The following is a 23174-nucleotide window of genomic DNA, read 5'->3' as shown; positions in this document are numbered from 1 at the left end:
CTCACCTACTTACCCATCTATCCACCCACTTATCCACCCACCTACATATTAACCAACCCACTTATTGACGTACCCATTTATCCATCCACCCACTAATCCAGCCACTTACCCAGTTACCAACTTACCCACCAACCCACAGACTTATCCAGCCACTACCCTCAGACATTTCCCAATCACTTACCAAATTACCCACCGACTTACTCAAGCATCCACGCACTTACCCGAACACCTACCCACCCACTTACCCACGCACTCACTCACTTACTCACCCACTCACTTACTTACCCACTACCCACCTTCTTACTCATCTACCCACATACTTATCCACCACGCACACACTTATACATTCACCCACCCACTTATTCATCCACCCATCCAGTTACCCATTCATCCACCTCCCACTCAACCCCCTAGTTGCCAACTCACGCACTTAGTTACCCACCTACGTAAATACTTGCCCACCAATATACTTACTTACCCACCCACCTACTTACCCATTCACTTACTTACCCATTCCATTGCCCATTTTCTCCAAAACACACACACAAACACACACACACGCTCGCACGCACGCACGCACGCACACACATACACTCACAAACTTGAAATAGATTGCAAGAAGGATAGATAGCGTATTCTGATGGCTTTGTGTTATACAAACAAGCCCAAACGTAGATCAACAAAGCAGATCTTGAAAAACAGAAGTTGGAAATGTTCGAAATACTAAACCCCATGCAGCATTGCTTCCTGGATGAAAGAGGGCCGTATCTTGCCAACGCTCAGTTGGTTGTTCCTATTTAACTAACAACGTTGGCACTGTTTAACTGTTATAAATTCAAGGATTCATGGATTTTATGGACGACGAAGATGAAAATTATAGCCGAAGATGTCTTTTGCCAATAGACGTTTACTTCTGAACTACGTCTCATTTTCAAACTTCTAATTCCAGCCAAGAGCTGGAAAATTGGAAAAGGTTGATAGAGATTTTCAAAACAAGTCAGTGATCCATCGAACATGTCTTTCAAGATGTCCTTTTTCAAAAAGGTCAATTGAACGCGCCCTATAGATATATAATTCGCTAATATACAAGAGATGTCTAAATGCATTGATCATCAAACATCTGCTACTATTCTCACAAACCGGATTATACTCATACATTAACAGCTAAAAGATGTCGAAAAAGCGGGATAGCTGCACTCATTAGCATAAGGTCTTTCCTTTAAAGTCGCGATATCGGTATGCAGCCCGTTTAATTTCCTGTCGCCTGTACTAACCCATTCAATATGAAGTGTCTAAAACACTTACGAGTAATTCAAAAATGCAATAGTAACACAATTACCTGCAATTAGGAGCACGGGCTTCTTGGAGCAATCTTTTCTGATATCTTCAAATGCTTTCTTGCTCAACCATCTTTCTTCGTCTTCTGTCAGGCCGAGTTTCTCGAGGCAATCATAGACGTCATCCAAATAGACAAATGTTTCGATATCCTTGCATAATTGTAAAAGTTTATCTTTTGTACAGCGAAATTTTAGGAGTACCGATTCAGCAATTGTGATCGGCTAGATAACACATAAATAATACTTATTATTATTCAGGAAGCACGCCGCGCGAGCACAACACACAGACACACAGACACACAGAAAAACAACAAGCACGCACGCACGCACGCACGCACGCACGCACGCATGCAATCACACACACACACACACACACACAGAGATGGACACCGAGACGGACACACAGACGGACACACAGACGGACACACAGACGAACACTCAGACGGACATACAGACGAACACACAGACAGAAACACAAACGGACAGAGACACTCAGACAGACACATAAACACGCCCACACACAGACACAAACACGCACAAACACACGCACACACACACACACACACACACACACACACACACACGCACACACACACACACACACACACACACACACACGCACACACACACACACACACACACAAAATACACACACACACACACTCACACACACACACACACACACACACACACACACGAGCGCGCGCGCGCGCACGCACCACTAAACACATTTGCATGGTTTTAAGCTTACGGGAGGTTGGCGTACGGGAGGTTGGCGTGCGTGCAATGTTCCTCGATATTGGAGAAGTCGCTTCTGCAAGGATAGTGAAGTTGTACAGCCGACAACTTGGACTCCTTCGTTTTCGCACCATTTACATAGTTGAGGTAGGTGTGTACAATTAACAATTTCTTGTTCAGACGGAAGGTCGTTGCTGGAATCTGTGGATGACTGCTCCGTCCTCGACATAATCTTCTTCGTAGACATGCTGAAAAAAACATTAGCACAATGACGAACACGCTTATAACCTAGCTTACAAGAAATGTCACAGTGCAACTTCGTTTGCTTTTTGCTCTAGCAGGGAACACAAACGTTTCAAAAATGGCGAACAAATGAACAGACCAGAGGGCGCTTTTACACACAGGGTTAACTCGGGTTAGCTCGGATTAACTTGACTCCAATTATAATTACCCCAGTCGTGTGAACGCGAGTTTAGGTAAACCCAAGTTAACCCGAGTTACGACTAGCGCTGAACGAAGGTTAGGCTTTAAAGTCCTGGCTTCGAGTTAGATTGGAGTTAAGCGAAGACACGTCCTATATGTGCACAAACAGGTCCTAGAATTGATCTCGCCAACGTACAAATGGCTTCTCCTTCTTGTGTTCTGCTATCGGCGTAGTTCTCAAGAAGAAACTTCCAGTAATCGATGTATTCGCTCTACTCTAGATCTCCTGCATTTAATTACCCGTGTTCTACGTGTGAACGCAAGTTGGGTAGACTAGGATTATCATAACTCTACCCAACTTATTCTAACCCGAGTTAACCAGAGTTAACATTGTGTGTGAAAGCGCCCAGAGATTGATCTTGCTTTGCAGAGCTGCAAGAGTACAGCAGCTGTAGAGAGATGTTTGGTCGTTTTGTACTTACGAAAGTCTGTTCAACGAGAGTCTTCAATAAACACCAGAGCAAAGACTTGGATGCTTAAAGCAAAGCAACAGCGTTCATAATTTGCCCGAGGTAGTCGAATAAAGCACAGTGTTGTAATAATTTCACGTGACAACTAACTCCGTCACATGGCTGGGTTCTAGGTATTGAGCCATTACTCTGATCATGATGCAGATGGTGCAAACACACATGGGTAGCGACAATAGCGCCTAAGCTATCTCTGTTCGGTTTGGGTAAACACGCCCTACATGCATGCTCTGGTCCAGCAAACTTGTCCCACTTTTGATTGAACGGCTGCGGGCAAATGTGACTATCAAAAAACTAGAGCAATACTACATAGCGCTACTCACCTTCAATCAACTGGTAGCTTCAACTGAGTTGTTATGAAGTCAACAGACGAATTCGCGTGATCGAGTGGGAGGCAATGGTTGACACTGAAACTTGGCACAACAGCATGATTAGCGCCCACTCACTGCTTAGAATGTAATCAAATTTGCTGCTGATATGAGAAGTCGAATTCAACGTCTAGATAAAATGCTAAGTGGCGTCGCAGAACGTAGTTCTAATCGGCCCCTTTCTCTTTTTAATTAGATATATAGACAGCAAGGTGCAGCTAGTCTCTTTTGTATAGCACTAGCAGAAAGAGGGGGCACTTGGGGCGTGTCTGTTTGTATACTCACGACGTACGCGTATGATAATTATTCTAAATGAATTATGCAACATACGCGATTTCCTTGATAGAAACAAGTCCGTTGCAATCCAGACAGTTTGCAACTGAGAAAGAGATGCTACTTGTTTACAAAAAATTCAATCATCTACGAGCGTTGGCACTTAAAAGCTGTGCAATGCACATGGCAGATGTTCTGGTGTAAGTAGATGAGTGAATGAAGGTTATAATGTCTCGTTGTTGTTATGGTTAATCTTGACACTTTAGGAAATGAAATATTGTAAGTATACCACCAGTTGGAGAGGCCAAATTACTTTACAGTTATTGATGGTAGAGGCAACTAATGTCCTAATGTGCCCAAACTACCAAGTTCAACTTAACGCTATATTTGAAAATAGCAATTCAGCCTAAGCAACGACATCCCATTTAGATAGGCACAATAGAATGTTAACTGTCTGAATACTTTGTAACCATGCCTGTTAACAACTCTGAATGGTCCGGTTACACTATCCGTTACTTATTGTAACTGGTGCAGGGAGAACCAGAGATCAGCAAAATTGAAAGGCATGGATTTCTAAAAACAAAAATAAAAATCAACCGTACAAAGAAACTATATACATATTTAACTCTAGCGTGCCTATATATATATATATATATATATATATATATATATATATATATATATATATAGCCGCTAAACATACTAGAAACATAATGATAGACTACACATAAGTATACTGCCAAAATAGCAGTTGTACATAAAGTTTTTAATTTTAGACAGGTCTCTCACTAAAGAACCCAGGTAAATCAAATGACTATTAACACCAGCTATAACTAACACTGTTTCGTAGATAACTCCTAATATCTCGCTCGATAACTCTCCAATAAACGTGAGAAAGTGGTGGGTAAGAGAACTTCTCTAATTGTCCCATTGTGAACTCAGTGCTGACTGTATCTTTCCCATGCATAACACTATAATTGAGCACTCAAACTAACAGCTACTTACTGGCCATGTGCACACAATTCACACCAATACTGCAAGTGTGGTACAGAGAGATGATTCAGGCAGTTTTAGGGCTGCTTCTATAGAGTTGACAGCCGAACTTTACCATACACGTGCAGGTTCATTTAAGCCAATATACATATAGCGAATTAACTTTTAGCTTGGAGCGCAATATGGCAAGCTATCTTTTTCACTGGGATGAAATTTAGTATGGTATCCTGAACTTTGTCAGATAATATCACAAGAAAGCACACAAAGTACCAGGTAGAGACATATAACCTCCATTCCCTCTCGAATTAACGACCAAATCGTGTGTTAAACTGGGTAGTTACCGCATCTAGCAAAGCATAGTACATTTCTGTGATAGCCTGACGAAAGACTACCGGCGTATCAGCAGAAGCATTAATTGTTTGCTGTGTTTGCTAGCCACATCTTCTGAAAAATAATGCTGTACATTGACCTTCTGGCTCTTTCCCCAGCTTCTTTCAACCACCTATTCTCCTCCTCTATAGTATACGTGGTCTCGCTTCGGCTTGAGATGCTACATCATATTTTGCTTATGGCATCATATATGGACATGCAATTTGAGAAGTTTGACTAAAAGGGGCGCGCCAACTACTTTTACCGTCTACCTATACCAGCTAGTAGTTTCCGCCGTGCAAGTAGATCGTACGTGTCAAAATTCGAAGTTACACCGCGGTCACGTCATCGTGAGACTTCACGTAACGGTCGACCCCTCGAGAGGGAACCGCCTAAACAATGAAAGGTGTAAATATACCGAAGATTGCATTTGAATGTGGTGTGAAACGCAGTCTTCATGCACTGTTTCGTGTCAATTGGCTCAGCAGTGATTGTTGTTACAAACCGACATACAGACAGATCGGACTTTTATTTATAGATATGGAGTAGAGATGAGGCAATACCTAGAGAACGCTACTCACCTTCAATCAACTGTTGGCTACAATCTGCTACGGAGTCGACAGAAGCATGCGTGTGATTGAACGGTATGTGATATGGGACGCTAGAAGGTAACCTAGCACCACAGTAGCTTCGACTCATCTAGTGATAATGTAATTCAATATTCTGTTGATGTGCAAATGAGGAATCCAAGTGGCGCCCTAGAACATGCTTCTATAATTATGCAACCGCTTTGTCCATCTCTTGATCTCTAAACAGCAACAGCAGCTTCTGTCGAATTATACATATACAATAAAAACGCAATATTGCAGATTTGTACTGCACAAGCATGATATTTTTCGAACGCCTGCTTTAGTGGCGTGGTTGTTTGTTCTCAAGCTCAAACTCAAGATGCACGCGCCCAGCTGCCAATTACTCTAACTGGTTCACCAAACACAAATAGTCACAACTCTCAAGTTCAATGCAATGCTTGCAGTTTGGGAAAACACTCTTAATTGAATTTGTTTACAAAGGCGCTTTTTGTACATGAGGTGGCTGGTCCCTTAGCTATGATTGTATGAAGTGGTGTGGGTTTGGATGAACATTAAGAATGGTCATTGTTGTCATGCTCAAATTCGCTAATGTACATCAGGAAACAGACACATGCTAGAGGAAGAAGTGTGGCAGTGGAAAAAAGGACCAGATATTAAACTCAAATTTTTGTAGTGTACAATAGTCCTAGTGTGACAAACATATCTTACTTAAATTTCAATGCTCATTTGAAAATGGAAACACAACTTGACGTGCACTACATGTACATGTAAAACGTGCTAGTGTAAAAGAGAAATAAATGTTGGCCAAGGTTCAGAGCGAATCTGGTTATTTTCAAACTTGGCCTTCTTACCCCAAATATTTTCTTATGTACGCGTTTATTATCTAGGATTACATGCATGCACCTAACTAGTATAGTCCTACTTGCGCATGAACTTTGCTCTGTTCACTACTTTCGTATTCCGGATAACTAACGTCTAGACTCGTTTCATCTAGGTGACCAATTGTCGGTATCTCCTAGTGATGGTAGAAAGTCTGCAGTTTGTCCTTGATTTATCAATAGACACTTTCTGGAGACCTCCATGCATGCTGTTTTACGTGTGGGCATAGCTGCAGCTGTCAGAAGCTTTCCTACAAATTCTTACCCTCTCTGCTATAAATAGAGCCACTCGTTTTGCGCGCAAAGCTACAGTGAGTCCGAGGCAACCTACGAGGCAGAGCTGTAGCAACCTGTGACCGACGCTTTCGGCTGGTGTTCGGATAGATGACATCCTACTGTAAACAGAATGCTCTTGTGTACAGAAACAGTGTACATCGACTGTACGTCAAGTCAGCTCGTGTCTGTCACAGTGCAGTAGTTTAGACTAACTGGATCTGTAGCTAGGTGTCAATACTGAAAATGCCCCCTATTTGTCAATGGTATAACTATAGGAGTAGTGTTGTATGTACACGTACAATAATTGCCTCGTTGTCTCTAGATACAGTAAACTGTATGCCACCTAGAGACTGTATAGTGGAGCTCGTACTTCTAATGATTTTCTTCACAAGCAACGCAATGGAATGGACTGTACGTGTGGAGTGGGATCTGTCACAGCCAACATGCAACCACTGGACCATGTAAGGACAGTGCAATTGTTCATGTTCTAGTTCTTGTTGTCTTATGAGAGTATGGGTGTCATTTAGTTGACTTTTTGAGTTTGGTAATTAACGTAGTGATCGGTGTATACACTGAAGGAGTGAGTTAAGAAATTTCTGAAAAATGATTATTAGTGATGTATACTAGCTCTAAGGGTGTGATGTAAGAAATGTCTGAATAATAACTATTCAGACATATCCTAACTCACTCCCTTACTGTATAGTACATTACTGAAAAAGAAATCAACTACATGACACCTTTACTTCTAAACTGCAACGTAAACTTTTTGCTATTTGTATTAGATAATAATCTTAGTAGTTCAGGCAACCAAGTTAATGGTAATATAGTTTTAATGTAAAATGAACTTTACGATGAACATTCCTCTTTTGGACAAATTTAATTAACTAAAACCAAGTTTTCAAATACGCAACTTGGTTATTGCAAAACACAGACAGTGCAAGAATCAACCTCATAGTCTTATCTTTCAAAAGTGGCCGCATGATCCCAAAGGACAAAGCATCAGCGAAAACAATCATTTGTCTTGACTTTATAGCTGTTATCGAATGTGAATACTCACCCTGAGTTACTAACATTGCTATGGTAAGATTTCTCAACAAGGACCCGTTTAGGTGTTTGGCATTCTTTCCCCTAGGTAACAACGTCAGCTACAGGTATAATACAGTAAATGTGCTCGTACAACGTTGTACAATTTTCAGAGTGCTTGTGCAACGTTTGCTGACTGAAGTGCACCGAGCAATGAGTACTGATAAGCTTCTAGCTGGCAAAGCTCAAAAGCCTAAGTTCCGCCTACTACCATCAGCCCCACCTACTGTTTGTCACAACAGCTGACCTTAGTCGACGAGAATTGTATTTCAAGCAACTGATTGACACCCTCACAAGCAAAGGTTTGGTGCTGCTCTTGCAAAGTGAAAAGAAACACATCAATGCAATAGCATGAGGGAAACAAATTGCCTGCTACCGGTGGAGCTAAATGCATAGGAGTTTCAAAAGTTGGCTCCCATACAGCAGTTGCAAAACCATCTAGACAAAAATCGTCTTGCCTGTACCCTAGACGACAATAAATAGCCTCCAAAACAATCAACGCACATCTGAAGCCCTGAAGATTCATACATAAGCTTCCATAGTTTGTAGTGAATGCACTTACTGCACACCGTGCATTTCAAGATTAGCCATTTCCGCCCGTTTCATCATCCTCTCTTGTGCAAAAGAAATCACGAGACCAATGCAAGCTGCTGTCAGCAATCGACTAAGATACACTGCATGCTATGCTGATTGAAACAGGGTAGCTGGTCATCTTGTTTCCTGGGAGGAAATTCACGAAGTGAGGTGCCATGGCAGTGACAGCATCAAAGGACGTCCACTTCCATTCCTCTCCTATGAGAACTCGTTCTTTGTTGCATCCTACCTATTGTTGAATTTATGCTCCAAACCTTCTTTCTACTACACCTTGCGACAAGAGAGAAGGAAAAGCTCTGGTGGCTACACAGATTATCAGGAAAGTAGTTGACATAGGAAACACCCGAATATGGGACATTGTAAAAAATCGAGATGCATAATCTAGGTCTTGTTTTGAAAGATAACGTGCATGCTGTTTCTGTAGACTGAGATGTAAAATTTGACATCTTTCTAGTGACGTGGCTAGCACAGCTTGCATGCATTGATATAGAGCTACTACAGCAGTCACTCTTCTAGTCAACAGGAATAGCTGATAATTTGGTGAGTTGCATTTACTGATGGTCGATCATCAGGGTGTGATGACCAGCAGGCTCTTGCCACATGTGCCCACATTTTAGCTTTAGCCTGAGACCCGGTAGCTCACTGTGGTTACTGATAGCACCCAGAGGTAATATTTCTTTGCCCTGGTTGATGTTGGTTCTTTTCACGAATAAATTGTCCATCACCTGGACAGAGCTCACCATTCTCTACAAGCTCCTAAGCAATCTTGCTGTCTAAGTGCGACAACTTCATGCACTCGTCGTTTGTTCCTAGCTCTTGCGTGATAATTCCAAAACTTAACATATCTGCCTGTACTGTGTACGCCTTGTTGTTAAATACTTTATGTGCCATGTACCACAGTGTTGCACATAGTGTACCTTTCACTTGTTCCATTGGCTTTGCCAGTCCCATGTCTGTAAGATGCACTTTCCTCTGGTATGTCATCTAAAGAAAGCACACTATACTAAGACAACAGTCATGCTGCTGGCAATAGGATATTGCAATTGATATTGCTTACCAGCACGTTTTCAGGTTTTATATCACGACGAATGATGCCATTGTCATGCAGATAACTAATTTGACTGAGCATATCCAGGGCAAGACTCTGAGCAATTGGAAAGCCACTTACAGTGTAGGGTTTATCATTGGCATCTTTAATAAAAGAAGCCAAAGTCCCACATTCACTCCATTCAAACAGCAGTCCTATCTTCAATGGGTGTAATGAGATCAGACCTTAAATAAGGATTTCAAATTGATCGGCCACTTGGCCAGAACCGCAGTCGCCATTTGGAAGCGGTCCCATTGCAGCCGCAATTTTGACAATGAATGATTAATTACATAACCCTTCTTTGAGCCTGATACATGTCATGACTCATAAGAGGTCGTGTCATGTGAGTTGTGTCTCCTAATAGTCCCCAGCCCACTAGCGAAAAGCGATTGCTTTTGTTGCATCCTCGAATACGAATAACATTTGACTGTTTATCTGTACTTCAGAGAGTTTGAAACCTGGGAAAAACTGTTCATCGTCATTGTAGACTTGTCCCAAGTGCTGTTTTCAGATGACCGTCGACAAGCGTAAAATCTTGTACAGTTGCCATAGTAACATTGTGTTTTCTCCAGTTTACTAAGCTATTACAGCATAGTATGAATTGTACAATTTAATTTTATGTTTGTAGACTCTAGAAAAGAGAAATAGGTCAGCTCAGGCCCCGTACTTTTCTATTCACATATTTCGCACTGGGCACGGTGAGTGCGAGGAAACATGTAGAGGTTTCGTTTCTAGTATGCTCATGACAATAAGCTGACATGTCTATTTGGAAAACTGACCGGGTCTTTCCTCTCTTCACTTGACTCTTGATCATGAACTACTTTCCGCACTTTAGTTTTATTGCAGCAATGAGTCGTACCACAGGCAGACAGAGTTTCTTTGCAAAAATCATTGTTGTCCCAACAGAAAGGTATAAAATTTCCTGGTTTTCTGTTTGAAGGAATAAATTCTCTTTTGTTACTTTGTTCATCAATTTGAAGTTTTGCCATTGCAGTCTTGCACTAATTCAACTGACCAAATACCGTGACCAAACCTGTTTAATATAGTCACAATTTGACTACTTCCGGTCAGCTGCTTCATAGCAAGTGGTAGCGCTACGTGCTTTGGAATTTTGAGACGACCATAACTGCAGCTGTATACTAATTCCTGTAAATAATTCTCCTATTGAGTCGCATCTTATTGCAGCGTCACTTCTGTGTGGAGGCTTAATTAAAGGGTCGGATGATTGTTCTTCTTCCATTAACCAACTCAAGAAGTTGTACAACGAAGTAGGAATTTGACAATTGCTTTTGTGAAGATCAGACGGATTGGGGGCAAACGGCATCGTTCTTGGCATTTCCAAAATTTGCTTGTCTCAAGATTGTTGCTGCAGCAAAAATCGTAGAGGTATTGTCGGTGATAACATCGGAGAAGCAATAGTCATCTGCAGTGTCCGGAGGAGTGCCATCGTTGTCAGAGTCGTCTACATTCATAGATGCGCTAGCTTTCATTTGCTGAATGCATTCTAGAAGACTACCCGATTGTGCAGCACTGCTAAAAACATATTGAGCTTGATGACGTTTCTGCGGGCGGTGGAATGACAGTCGGTTGCCGAAGTGCCTGGTTAGACGGGTTTAGGGCATGTGCGCGGTACCAGTTGGCTGACACACCAATTTCGTCAAGGTAATTTTTGTAAGTCGGGCCTAAACTGGACAAAGACATGACAGTAGGGATTTTTTCTATATGTTTTTTAATGCCTTGTGCTAGTCGTTCAAACGCTTGCTTGTGAGTATTGTTTGTTTTCTTGGCATCCTACTCCTTTTTCATTAGTAATTCCAAACGTCTAGGGGATGTACATTCTTTGTAGCACGAATTGTGGTACACTACATCTTTGGCATGTACATCAGCTTCTTGAATCTCCAGCAAAACTCTTTTGTCGTCTCGAACATTTGCCGCATGGAGAAGGGTATCTGAAGCACAATCAAGTTGGCAAACCGGTCGTCTTATCTGTTTTTCTTCTGTCTTTACGTTTTCATTTTTCTGCTTGACACTTCAGACATTTTGTTAGATCGAGACCGGGAAGAGTGCTTCTGGTACGGGGGACAGTCATCTGCTTCTCTTGCAGCAATACAAGCTGTTTATCGAGGGCGACCATACATCTGTATCATTAGATTAGCATTCGTAAATTTCATTTGCAGCTAAGTAGCGCCTAGTATTTTACATTGTAACAAACGAAGACGTGTTGGGTATTAGTATAGTGGCCTGTACCGTACGGCTTGCAACGTCGTATAGGTAGATTGATCAAACTAGTAAACTGTATACTGAAAGTACTAGTAGTAGTAAACTCTAGACAATTCTACACAAGCGGCAAATTGAGAACAAGTAACACAACTACAGCTAGTACAACACTTCTGCTTCTAATGTAGTTCATGTCAACATACGGCAACGTCAGCATCCGGCTAAGTCTCAGCTTTCTGTATCCGGCTAGATCCAGCTCCAGGTCAGCGTCCCATTACATCCACTTCCGGCTAGGTCAACCGGCTACGTCGGCACATCTTGATACCTACTTCAGATTTTTACCTAGATTGATCGGCTGCCGGCTAGGTCAGCATCTGGTTAGGTCAGGATCCGGCATGCATCCGGTCCTTTGTCTGAACTGTCAGCATTCGGACAAGTCAGCATTTGGCTGCATCAATAACCAGAAAGATTCAGCATGCATCAATGTCAATTACGTACGTCAATGTGTTAGGCAAGCAAATTTGGCCTCTTAGGGTACTCGCATACCGGAAATTCATACGGGACCTATAGACTTCTAATAGTCTTGTAACGGTATTTCTCTTGCTTTTTAACTGATGATATATCATTTATGAGCACAAAATAGCAAATTATTAGAAAGGATATTGTGAAAGAAGCCATCAAATCAACTTAAGTTTTGTTCTAGAGAAGACCTGTCACGAGCACAAAAATGCCTCGTTTTCTCAGTTGACACGCTTTGATCTCTACTTTTTACACATCATTTGCTATCTGACATTATTCTACAGCGCTACAAACAGTCAAACCTGATTCGGACTGATGAGTGTGACGAAACTCTACAAGGAAGCGTCTTTTTGCTATGGGGTTGGGGGACTATAAGCTGGATATGAACAGTGTGATTTCGTAAAATATTTAGTCAGCTCAGCTATAGCTATATAATATAACCGTATTGTAGAGTATGCCCATATCGGAAGCCTAATTGTGCGAATGCCCTGTAATGTGTATGTACTAACGTTAGTCTGTCATGGCCATTTATGGGCAGTCTTATTGGCTGTACAGTGAATGATATTTAGGCAATAGCACTATCTTCATGGAGTTGGGGAGAAACCTCTTCAAAACTCTATCCATCTGATTTGCAACATGGCAACATATGGCAGACAATATGATTGGGAATCCATATTTTAAAGTGTAATCAGCCTATTCAGAAACAACAGCTATATCTTGGGATGTTCAATTGCAACTGTGTTCAGTACGGACTTGATTCATGGCATTGGGAAACATCGGGGTAGATGCTATGCATGTTGCATCCCAGATGCCACATGCTGGAGTATGTCCATAACCTGGCTAGACACTCATTCTGAAAAATCTTTGATATGAATCATCTCATCATCTTTTAGGCTTTAGAACTTGCAGACTGCATACACTCTTTATGTTTATCTAAATTGCTATGCCATATCTAAATACCACAAGATCCTTATTCAATGATGATGCTTCTAGTCGAGTGCTCATGCTCTGTAAAAGATCTGCCAACTACTAAAGTACACAACACAAGAATGATAAGGACCCAGGCCACAAACAGGGTAAATAGAGTAGAACATGCATGTAGAGAGTGTTAGCATAGTGAAAGAGCACCCTCACTGTGATGGGATTTGTTGTGGGTAACTATCATCAATTATCATGTGAAATGGCCGTGCAATCTTTTCATTAGTCGGTCAAAGACGTTGTTTAGTCGGCCAGTGGCCTATGGCCGGCCATTATTTCATGCTCTATGAGATTTGTACTGAGCCATACAATTTGGCAATGTTTCATGCTTGCATTTCATACCAAATTACAAATTTCAAGCAACTTTTTAATGTGCTACCATACTAGCAACTATAAGACTGCACATTATATACCTGCAATTTTCAATTTCCCTCTTGATATCAGAAGCAGTTTTCTCTGTTACGTTATCTTTCATTACTTTCAATGCAACTGCACCTGCTTCAGGATTTGTGAGTTCGTAAACTACACCAAAAGTTTCACAATCTACAGATGCCTTTGACTGTGGCCATGAGATATCATTGCTGGTAAATTTGTGAGGCATGTAGTGAAAAGTCGATTTAGGTAATTTGCCATTTAGGTCTTGGCATTGACAAAACAACTCTTGGGATATTCTACTCTTCTGCCTTTTCAATTGCAATTAAGGCGTTGTAAACTTCATTACGCTGCTGCTTTTTCCGTATATCGGACACAACCTTCAAATATTGGACAACGGCTGGTTTTTGCTTTCGACGGTGCTACAGTTCACTGTCTGCACTTTGACATAATAGGTACATGTCTTTATTACTCGCAGTGATAACAACAGATGGGCAAGTTTGACGTTGTTCTTCAGTAATGTGAGAAGAGGCGTGAGTCTTGTTCTCTATTAACTGACACCCGATTTGCATGATGCAAGTGCAGTATAGGTGAGAACCGTGAAGGATAGTGTTAATGCTGACTGCAGATGTCTACTAAATGCCCACCAAGCACGGAAAGTCTTTGACTCGTCTCTGTATCAAACAAAAGAAGTATTTGGACAGAAGGTAGTTCTTGAAATGACTCTTATGATGCATGGATGCTCAATATGGGCTCGGAATAGACAACTACGATCGCAAAAAGCAGTGTTCTAGATGTCAAGGTGAACGACACAGCGGTAGGATCTAGCTATACGAGGCTATATATTGCTCATTATCAATCTCATCAGCTAACGCTGTCTCTAGATTCATTTGTTTGCGAACGATGGCGGTTCTGGTCATGCTAGATGAGGGAGGCTATAACTTTTCTCAGTTTAGTACCTGTAGATTCGTTCATATTTTTGCTGTTGGCCGTTAGATGCATGCATGTATCTAATTCTTTCGATACAGAGACAAGTCAAAGGCTCTTGTGGTCTTCAGACATTTACAATAGGTCTGCAGTCAGCATGAACACAGCTAATTGCGGTTTTCGCTTATATGCACTCGTATCAATCAAGCAAATCAAGTATTTGTATTAGGCTAAAGAGCAAAATTCGCCCCTTTTCTTCTCAACTTTCTGAAGAGCAACGTGCAAAGCTGCCTATTTATTGTTATCACTCCAAGAGAAGAGACATGCAGACAGTGAACTGTAGTACAGTCAAAAGCAAAGACAAGTAGCTGTCCGGATTTGATGGGCGTGTGTTTGATACAGAAAAAGCAGCAGAAGTTTTCTTTTATCATCGTGAACAGCAATACGCCAAGTTATCAAGCTGAATCTAGCACGTCATGTTACCATGTGACTACTTTCTACATTCATATGCCTTCGATACAAGAAATCTTAGTCTGGTTTTAGTACACCAGTGTCTGATACTGGAAAGTGTCCGATAATTGATGTATAATCTACTGTCGCAATGCAGATTCTACATCATTTGCGTGTGCATGCAGACCCTGCTGGTACATATTATTGAGAAAGCTAGGTTTATCTGAGAAATTGGGTACACCAGCTGCACCCTTAGATCTGCCACTGCATGTTACATTTCATTGCTGCAAACTATAAATGTTGTTCTTTGTTTAACTTAAGGATCAGTTCGAAATGTGGCTATTACGATTTTGTCTTAAAGGCTTGATCTCGGTGTTTTCTGCCATTTGGAAGCGGCGTTGCACATGCTCCAACATCTGCAGGTGCATCTCTTACTCCACAAACTTTTAGGATGCGATAATTTGTCTTCAGATGCTGCGAAGCAAGCACTCTGCTGCGGTATCTATTATTATAAAATGCGCTACAAAATTTTCAAGGACAAATGCAACTGACGAAAGTACACGCGAGGTCTCAAAAGACGTGCCGATGCCATAGCTAAACTTTCAGAATTTCTTTACGTTGACATCTAACAGTCTATGTAATCTAAAAATGAATTTATCGGCATAGCACCGTGCTCCCAATTGGGTATCAAGTGCACCCTAGGCATCTTGATTGTTGGGAAGTGATGACATTTCTGCGCCTGAGCAGTTGGCTCTCATTTCGGTATTAAAATTATTACAACTGCATGGTAAAAACTACCAACTAACTGCTATTATATTGAGCATAACCAGACGCAATTGATACCTACATTGCAAACAGCTACAACAAATACTGCATTTGCCTGTAATAACACCCTGGGCGTATAGAGAAGGACTTTTTTCTGGGCGTATACTAATGCATGGGCATTATTTTGGTTCTAGGCGTTTACATGTTCACAAAATGCTATTGTTTAGCCAGTCATCATCTAAAGACTTGAAGGCAGAAATACCACAAATGCTTGCAATTATCCATTTGCAAGATCAAAGGTACTGGTATCCATAAAGCATCAACATACATGCAGAAACTAAACACTATACATACGAGGTCGGCCTGAAGCCCGTCAAGAGCATCATGGTCGGCAATTGCAATGAAGACATGATTCTAGCAGTAAGTACTTTCACTAAACAGTGACACCAGCTTATCAAACGCACACAGACGGAAATGAATGTTCTGCAGACCCCATTTTGTTTTGTCTGCGCATGTGTGCCCTGTTCTTATACTTGGGCATGGGCGTATAGTTAGGCATTGGCGTTTTTTGGGCTGAATGTGCTGACCTGTCGCACACTGGCGTATAATAATATATTTCACTTCGTACCAGCAGGTACAACCTCTTAGAGATGAGAGAAATATACATGCAAACACACACATACACAGGGTTCGAAAAATGTGTTTGAATCTGGTCGCCAGTTTAGCCACCTAGAGGAACAGGTGGTCGTTAAACTTTCACTAGTTTCTAAGTCAGAGATTCCAGAAGTAAGCAAGTCATTAATATCACTGTTGAGACCCTTTTCCAGATTATCATGTTTGACATTAAATTAAGACCTAACTAGGAATGTGCAGTAATGTTGGATGAGCGTTGGCTAGTAAACACGTTAATCTACAGTGTAGTACTTGGGGTTCTTTTTATGTAATAGTATGATTATTCATATTGAAACTTTCAACTAATTGTATAGCTGCAACCAAACAAAATGTGATTGTGTGGTTTTGTAATGTTAATAACGTGATTATGTGGTTTGTCATCACATCCAGCATTCTCTGAGCATTTTTAAATTAAATTCTCTATATGACTCAGCTTAGTGCCACTACTGATTTGCTGAGAACAGGACATCCGGCAACTCTCGAGGGAAAACCCCACACCCCACGTGGTTTCCTATGGCTAGCTGTGTTAATCTCTGAAACGCTGTGGCTTCATTCAACACCTAGTTTTCACATGCAGAAACTTTTGTCTGAACAACCTTTCTTAGTAGCACTAGGAGACGTATGAGCTTCTGGACGTACACCTTGGTCTAGTCCTTTTTGTAGCACCCTAGCTTTGTCTGCGCCAATCAGTGTCCAGTATTCGCTTACAATAATGACATATCCCACTTTTGTTACATATTGACCAGTCAATAAATCGTGCTGTATGACTGCCTGGGGCTACTGGTTTATTAAGATGTGAATTGTTTGTGAACATAACAATTAGGCTACTGAAACATATCTGTCAGCCAGAACAAACAATACGTGTGGGTCTACGGATGTGTACGTAAATCATAATGAGTTCTTTCATGCGTATAGCAAGTGCAGACCTGTGCAGACTAAACTGAGAGTTGTCCTTCTGGAAAAAATTAACCGTGGTTAAGCGTCCAGCTATAGAAAGATACTCACGCGCACAGAATTCTGTAAACCAGCTACATGGTAGAAGGTGGATACGGCTTTCCCTCTTGCCTCCGAACTTCATGCACAAACGTTGTAAGCCATTAGTTCATTGCTCTGTTGCTCGTAACATGCAGATCATGCACGTACCGCCCGAGCGCTCTCTCTTCAGTTGGCTGCTTGTTTCTCCATTTCTTCCATGCGTTGAACACTCTAATCGCACATGCTGTAGCTTTTGTGGGGTTATGGGGAACACACAAATCAAGAAACTTATGAAAACTACTGGATGAAATTGGAAACGAGATTCAGAAGACTGCTGATCAGAAACAACATCAACGTCCAGCAGTTTACTAGCTTCCAAAAAATCAATAACTGGCAATTCTGATGTTTCAATGCCCAAGTCGATTTCAGAAGATTTTGCTGCACAACTGATTTGAACTTCCGCGCCTAGAGGATATCAACGCCTCAGCTGAGTGCTACAAGCCAGTTATAGACCTTCTGGCAAGTGTATAAACGAATACACCATGCTGCGCCCAGCTCGTTAGCACTCGGGATTCGCCCTCATGCCAACTCGTGGACGCAGCGGGGTGTATTTCATTTATACACTCGCCAGCGGTCTATAACCTATACTGATAGAAAGACACTCAGGCAGCTTGCTGGGGAAAGCTGTTTGTTTTGCCACTTCCTACGCCCACCGTTTGCAAACATCTGCATAATAGTGTTTATTTGTCTCAATTCAAGATCGTCAGATTCTTTAAACAGCATAGAAAAGGATCTAGATAGGCAGTTACCGTCACCTTCAACTGCGATTGGCTGTGAATTTCATGTTTCATTTGGGAGAAGCTGCTGCGCAATGGCGTCTTGTCGATGATAGAGCTGTTGACTTGGATTTGTTGGTTTAGCCTATGAAGGATAGGAGTGGCCACAATTTTTTGAAAAATTATACGCGCCTGCGGGTCTTTAGTTGGATTTGTCTGGAGCTGATGGTACAGACCAATCAGATCGTACATGCACTAGAGTCCGTAGAAATGATGGTGTATCAGAGAATAGCATTGACTCGCAATAGATTGCTAGGTGATACGTTGTTACACGATATGTACGAAGCTGCTAAGTAGGCATTATACGTCGCAGTGTGCCACTAAAGAGGTAGAAAGCTGAATACAAAACATCTGCTGAGCAGGTGGTTCACATCCAACAGCCGCTGCCACGAAAGACTACTACTCGCCAAATTGGCGACCACCCTGTTCGTTTAGTCGCCAGCCATCTAGAAGTGTTCGCCATATGGCAACTCGGCGATCGGATTTTTCGAACCCTGCATACACATAGACACCTATAAAACAAACAGGCAGCTAAGTATATACAGGCATGGGCGTTATTTTGGTATGGGCGTTATTGCTGGCAAATACAGTAGTGCACGCAGACCAAATACAAATGCACACAAGACTTGACATGTTGTAAGCACAGTTCAGATGCATTGCAAGCTTAGGTAGTCAGTTTTCTAGTTAACAGAAATAAGATATTTTTTTGGCTTTTGATGCTGAAGGCCGGTCGTCAGTGTTTGATGACCAGCAAGCTCTTGCCACATCTGCCCACGCTTTAGCATTAGTTTGAGGCACTGTAGCTGGCTACAGTTTGTGATTGCATCCAGAGCTAGGAACTGGTTGTCATTGCCCATACTGGATTTTTTTCACCAATACATTGTCCATTGCTTGGGCAAAGTTCACCATTCTCAACAATATCAGAGAAACGCTGTAAAGGAGGTGCACTATGACATTTTGATATCGTTTCTTGTTCCATGGGTCTCACATAATAATTCCAAAACTATAAATATCTACCTGTTTTGTGTACGGCTTTTCACGAAGTACTTCTGGTGGTACGTACCACAGTGTTCTACATAGTGTACTTTTCACTTGGTTCAGTGACATTGCTGGTCCCGTGTCTGCAAGATGAACATTCTTCTGATCTGTTATCTAAGAAATGCACGCTAATGAAACAATAGTCATGCTGCTGACAACAGCATATTGATTGCTCGAGCACATTTTCCGATTTTATATCTCGATGAATGAACTCCTTGTAATGTAGATAACGATTCCCTATGAGCATACTCAGTGCAAGACTTCGAGCAATCGATAAGCCTTTTAGTGTGTAGGCTGGTTCTTCTTTGACAGCTTCAATTAATGAAGCTAAAGTTCCATCTTTACATTATTTGTACAGCAATACTATTGTTAGCGAATTTGGTGTGAGCCGTACTGACCCAAAGAACTTATAAATATTCTCATGGTTGAATGTACTGACAAAGAGCAAATCTGACAAGTGTTAATTTCAAACACTGTTGGTTGCACAATGTCAATTTTCATTACTCTTAATGCAACTTCAACGTCTTCTGGAACTGTGACTTTTTAAACTTTATCAAAACTTCCACAACGTTCTGGTGGATTTGGCTGTGGCCACGAGATATCATTGCTAGTAAATTCGTGAGGTTTGCTGTGAAGTATCATCATTGACAATTTGCCATTTAGATTTTGGCATTTACACAGCAACTGCTGATATTTTGGTAGTTTCTCTCTTCTGCATTTTCATTGGCAGTCAATGTTTTGTAAAGTTTATTACGTCTTTGAGGAAGTGTGCCTATTACAGCTTGCACGGACTTGCAATAACACGTCAGCATCGCTGAGATCATCTCATCTAGCTGATTTGACATTTTTTGTCCTCAACTGAGTTTTTATTCCCTGTTTCTACGTTTTTTTGAAATCTTTTTATCTCAAAATATTGAGATATGCAGTCAACTACTGAAATAACCAGTTCAGCAATTGCTAAACCCACTGCTCCCAGTGCGTCTAGAATAGCTGTGGCAGGGAGTAATGCCAATTCTATTTGTATTCCCTTGCATTTTTACTCACTTGTTCCATCAAAAGTCTTGTAAAAATTCTAAAAGCAGCTCCAGTACTGATCTCTGCTTCCACAGACCTCAGATAATCTAAAATTTTATTTATTTGAGACAGTGATTCTGACCTGTTGTTGACTGTAGGTACATTAGAAGTACTTATGTGCAGATGCGTGTTGCCCAGGAGTTTTTGTGCATCCTCGGCGTCTTTAACCAATGCAGTTGGCGCCCATTGCTGAAATTCGTCTTTTTTAGATAGTCTACCATCTGGCCCAGCTTTACAACTAAAAATAATTGTCCTTTTTTCTCGAACAGCTGCTTGGTGTTCTAATGATAAAGAGGATATGTCCCAATTATAGAAGCTTTTATGAATCTCTTCTGACAACACATGACGTATAAACTCATTTCTAAGAGTTTGATCTTTTGATTTGACTTCTTGTGTTACTGCCCTTAACAAATCGCTAACTTTGATTAGATTCGTGCAGCCCTCTTTGTTGAATTTTTTCCTCTTGTCAACGGGTAGTTTAAGCTGCGAGGCAATTGCTTCCAACTCGCCTTCATTAGAGTCCATAAAATGACAAAGTTTGCTGCATGTGTAGACACAACAAAATAATGAAATATTTTTTAATATTGTTTTTTATGCCACATGCCTTATAGGTTTCGTTATGAGGTTGTTGAGTGATCTTTTAAACGTATTTGTAATTGCTTTATGGACTTTCTCTAGATCCGAAGTTAACTCTCTTCCATGATTCCAATACTTTTGATCTCTTAGACAATCGAGTGTTAAGAGTTGAGAACGTTTGACAGTGGCCATCGCTGCTAAGATTTTTGGAAAGTATACGTAAAAAATTATTTCTTTAGTTTTCGGAGACGGTATCCCACTTATTGTAGACTCGGGTAAAAATGATATCCAAATTTTTTAACTGTCTTCAGTAAACTACCAACTTATGTACATAAAATAGACACATGTAAGAACAAGTTGTAAACAGTTTTTGTGTCGTCTTTCTAGTGTGCAATATCGCCAACATGTGCCTCCTTTATCACGTGTTCAACACTATTCAGCTGACTAGCTGTCCAGTGTTATGCAGGGATATATATATATATATATATATATATATATATATATATATATATATATATGTATTTGTGATAAAACCCGCTTATGTCAGCCTGAAAAGTAAACTAATTATATGCAATAGATAAGTACTTCTACTAGCAACTAAAATACTTACAACTATGTTTGCATTTTATACTTCCAAAGGCATATCTAATGCATATTGAATACCAAATTCCCCAATGGATGCCAAGAGGGGTCCTGCAGACCCTCAGAGAATACGACTCGGGATAACAAATTCCTTAGTGAATGCGGGTCAGGGATGTAACAAGCATCAGTAGATGTCAAATTTTGTGTGACACTGGATACCATTTTTTGTCGTATAGTGGAGGATCCAGAGTTTCTGGAAGTAGTAACTTCATCTAAACGGCCAATCTGGATGCAATATTTTCACCAGACATAGAGGCCGTAACTGCATTCTGGAGTGCTGGCTTGAATCGATGTCCTGTGCACATACTGTAGTACCAAAAGTAAGCAGATTTAGACTTCAAGACTTTTTAGCGAGTAAGGTGCATGTGCGATGTATACCAGTAATAGATTTGTGCTGTGCATAATTGCCTTTTTTCAATAGGCCTGCTTCTAAGAAAATTAATTTATTAGGATTGGGCATAGTAAACTGACTGGGAGGCCCACTGCATATAGGTGTAGGAAGCATGGACAATTAACGGGGGCAGCTTGCTTCAATAGATTTTGCTGCGTGACGACAACATTAGAAACGCCTGCTAGAGGCCTCGATTCTGATCACTGTCCTTTGGTACTTTTACCGATTTGTATACGCAGGTGCTTCTGATAAATAACGAACATGACCTATACAGAATATTATACGGGTTGCAACCATCCAGTGAAATGCATTGTTGCAATTTTTGATACACTCTAGTTGAAACCTATTCAAATGACTTTGATGTATTAGAAAACTTCAGAGAGACAACTACAAATCTTACCTGATCATAAACGTAAATTATTACACAACATATAGACCATCTTGATATTATCATTACACAATAGTTACTATCACTGAGACAATACTGAGTTAAATGGTGTAATATTTGCCATTCCTATGGCCACCATAATGTTGACGGGTTTACATACTCTTGTGACTGTATCTCAAAATACCAGTTACAACGGCCACTGCTGAGAGATCTTTTTCTCTGCAGTTTGCCGACTCTGGAACCTAGCTTTTGTCTATTATGACTGAAAAGAAGACTTAATAACGTTTTGTTGTGGCACACTCAATGTCACATCATAACTTTTGTGATGTATGGATGGATGAGCTTGATCTATGCCAAGTAGCTACTGTATCTCTTACTGCAAACCTACAAAGGGGAGTATTTTTGAAATTTTTAATCATGCTGCATAATGAGTGAAATGACTAAATGGAATGAGGACAAGGCCATCGTAGTAGATGGTGTCGTAGAGGCACGTTCCTATTCCCCCTATTGTCTTCTCGCTCTTAATTTCTATGTCTCTGCTGGAGCACAAACCCATGCAAGAAATGTGCCGAGTATGCCCCTTTAGAGCGCGTTCAGCCTACAGTGAGATCCAAAAATTACATTTTGGAATCTAACACTGCTGCGGTGCTCGTCAATTGAGAGGTAACTGGTCAACCATTGCACTTGCACAACTTATAACAGAACTAGGTAGTCCTGGCTGGCGATATAAATCGGTTTTCTTGCCAAGACACTTGAACATATGTATAAGAAGTAAAAGCTACCTCACTTGAGGTTTCCTCAAGTGCTCATGTGTCCGA

The sequence above is a fragment of the Corticium candelabrum genome, chromosome 1, assembly GCF_963422355.1.
Source record: "Corticium candelabrum chromosome 1, ooCorCand1.1, whole genome shotgun sequence".
Classification (NCBI taxonomy): Eukaryota; Metazoa; Porifera; class Homoscleromorpha; order Homosclerophorida; family Plakinidae; genus Corticium; species Corticium candelabrum.
Note: the sequence above shows the minus strand (reverse complement) of the source record.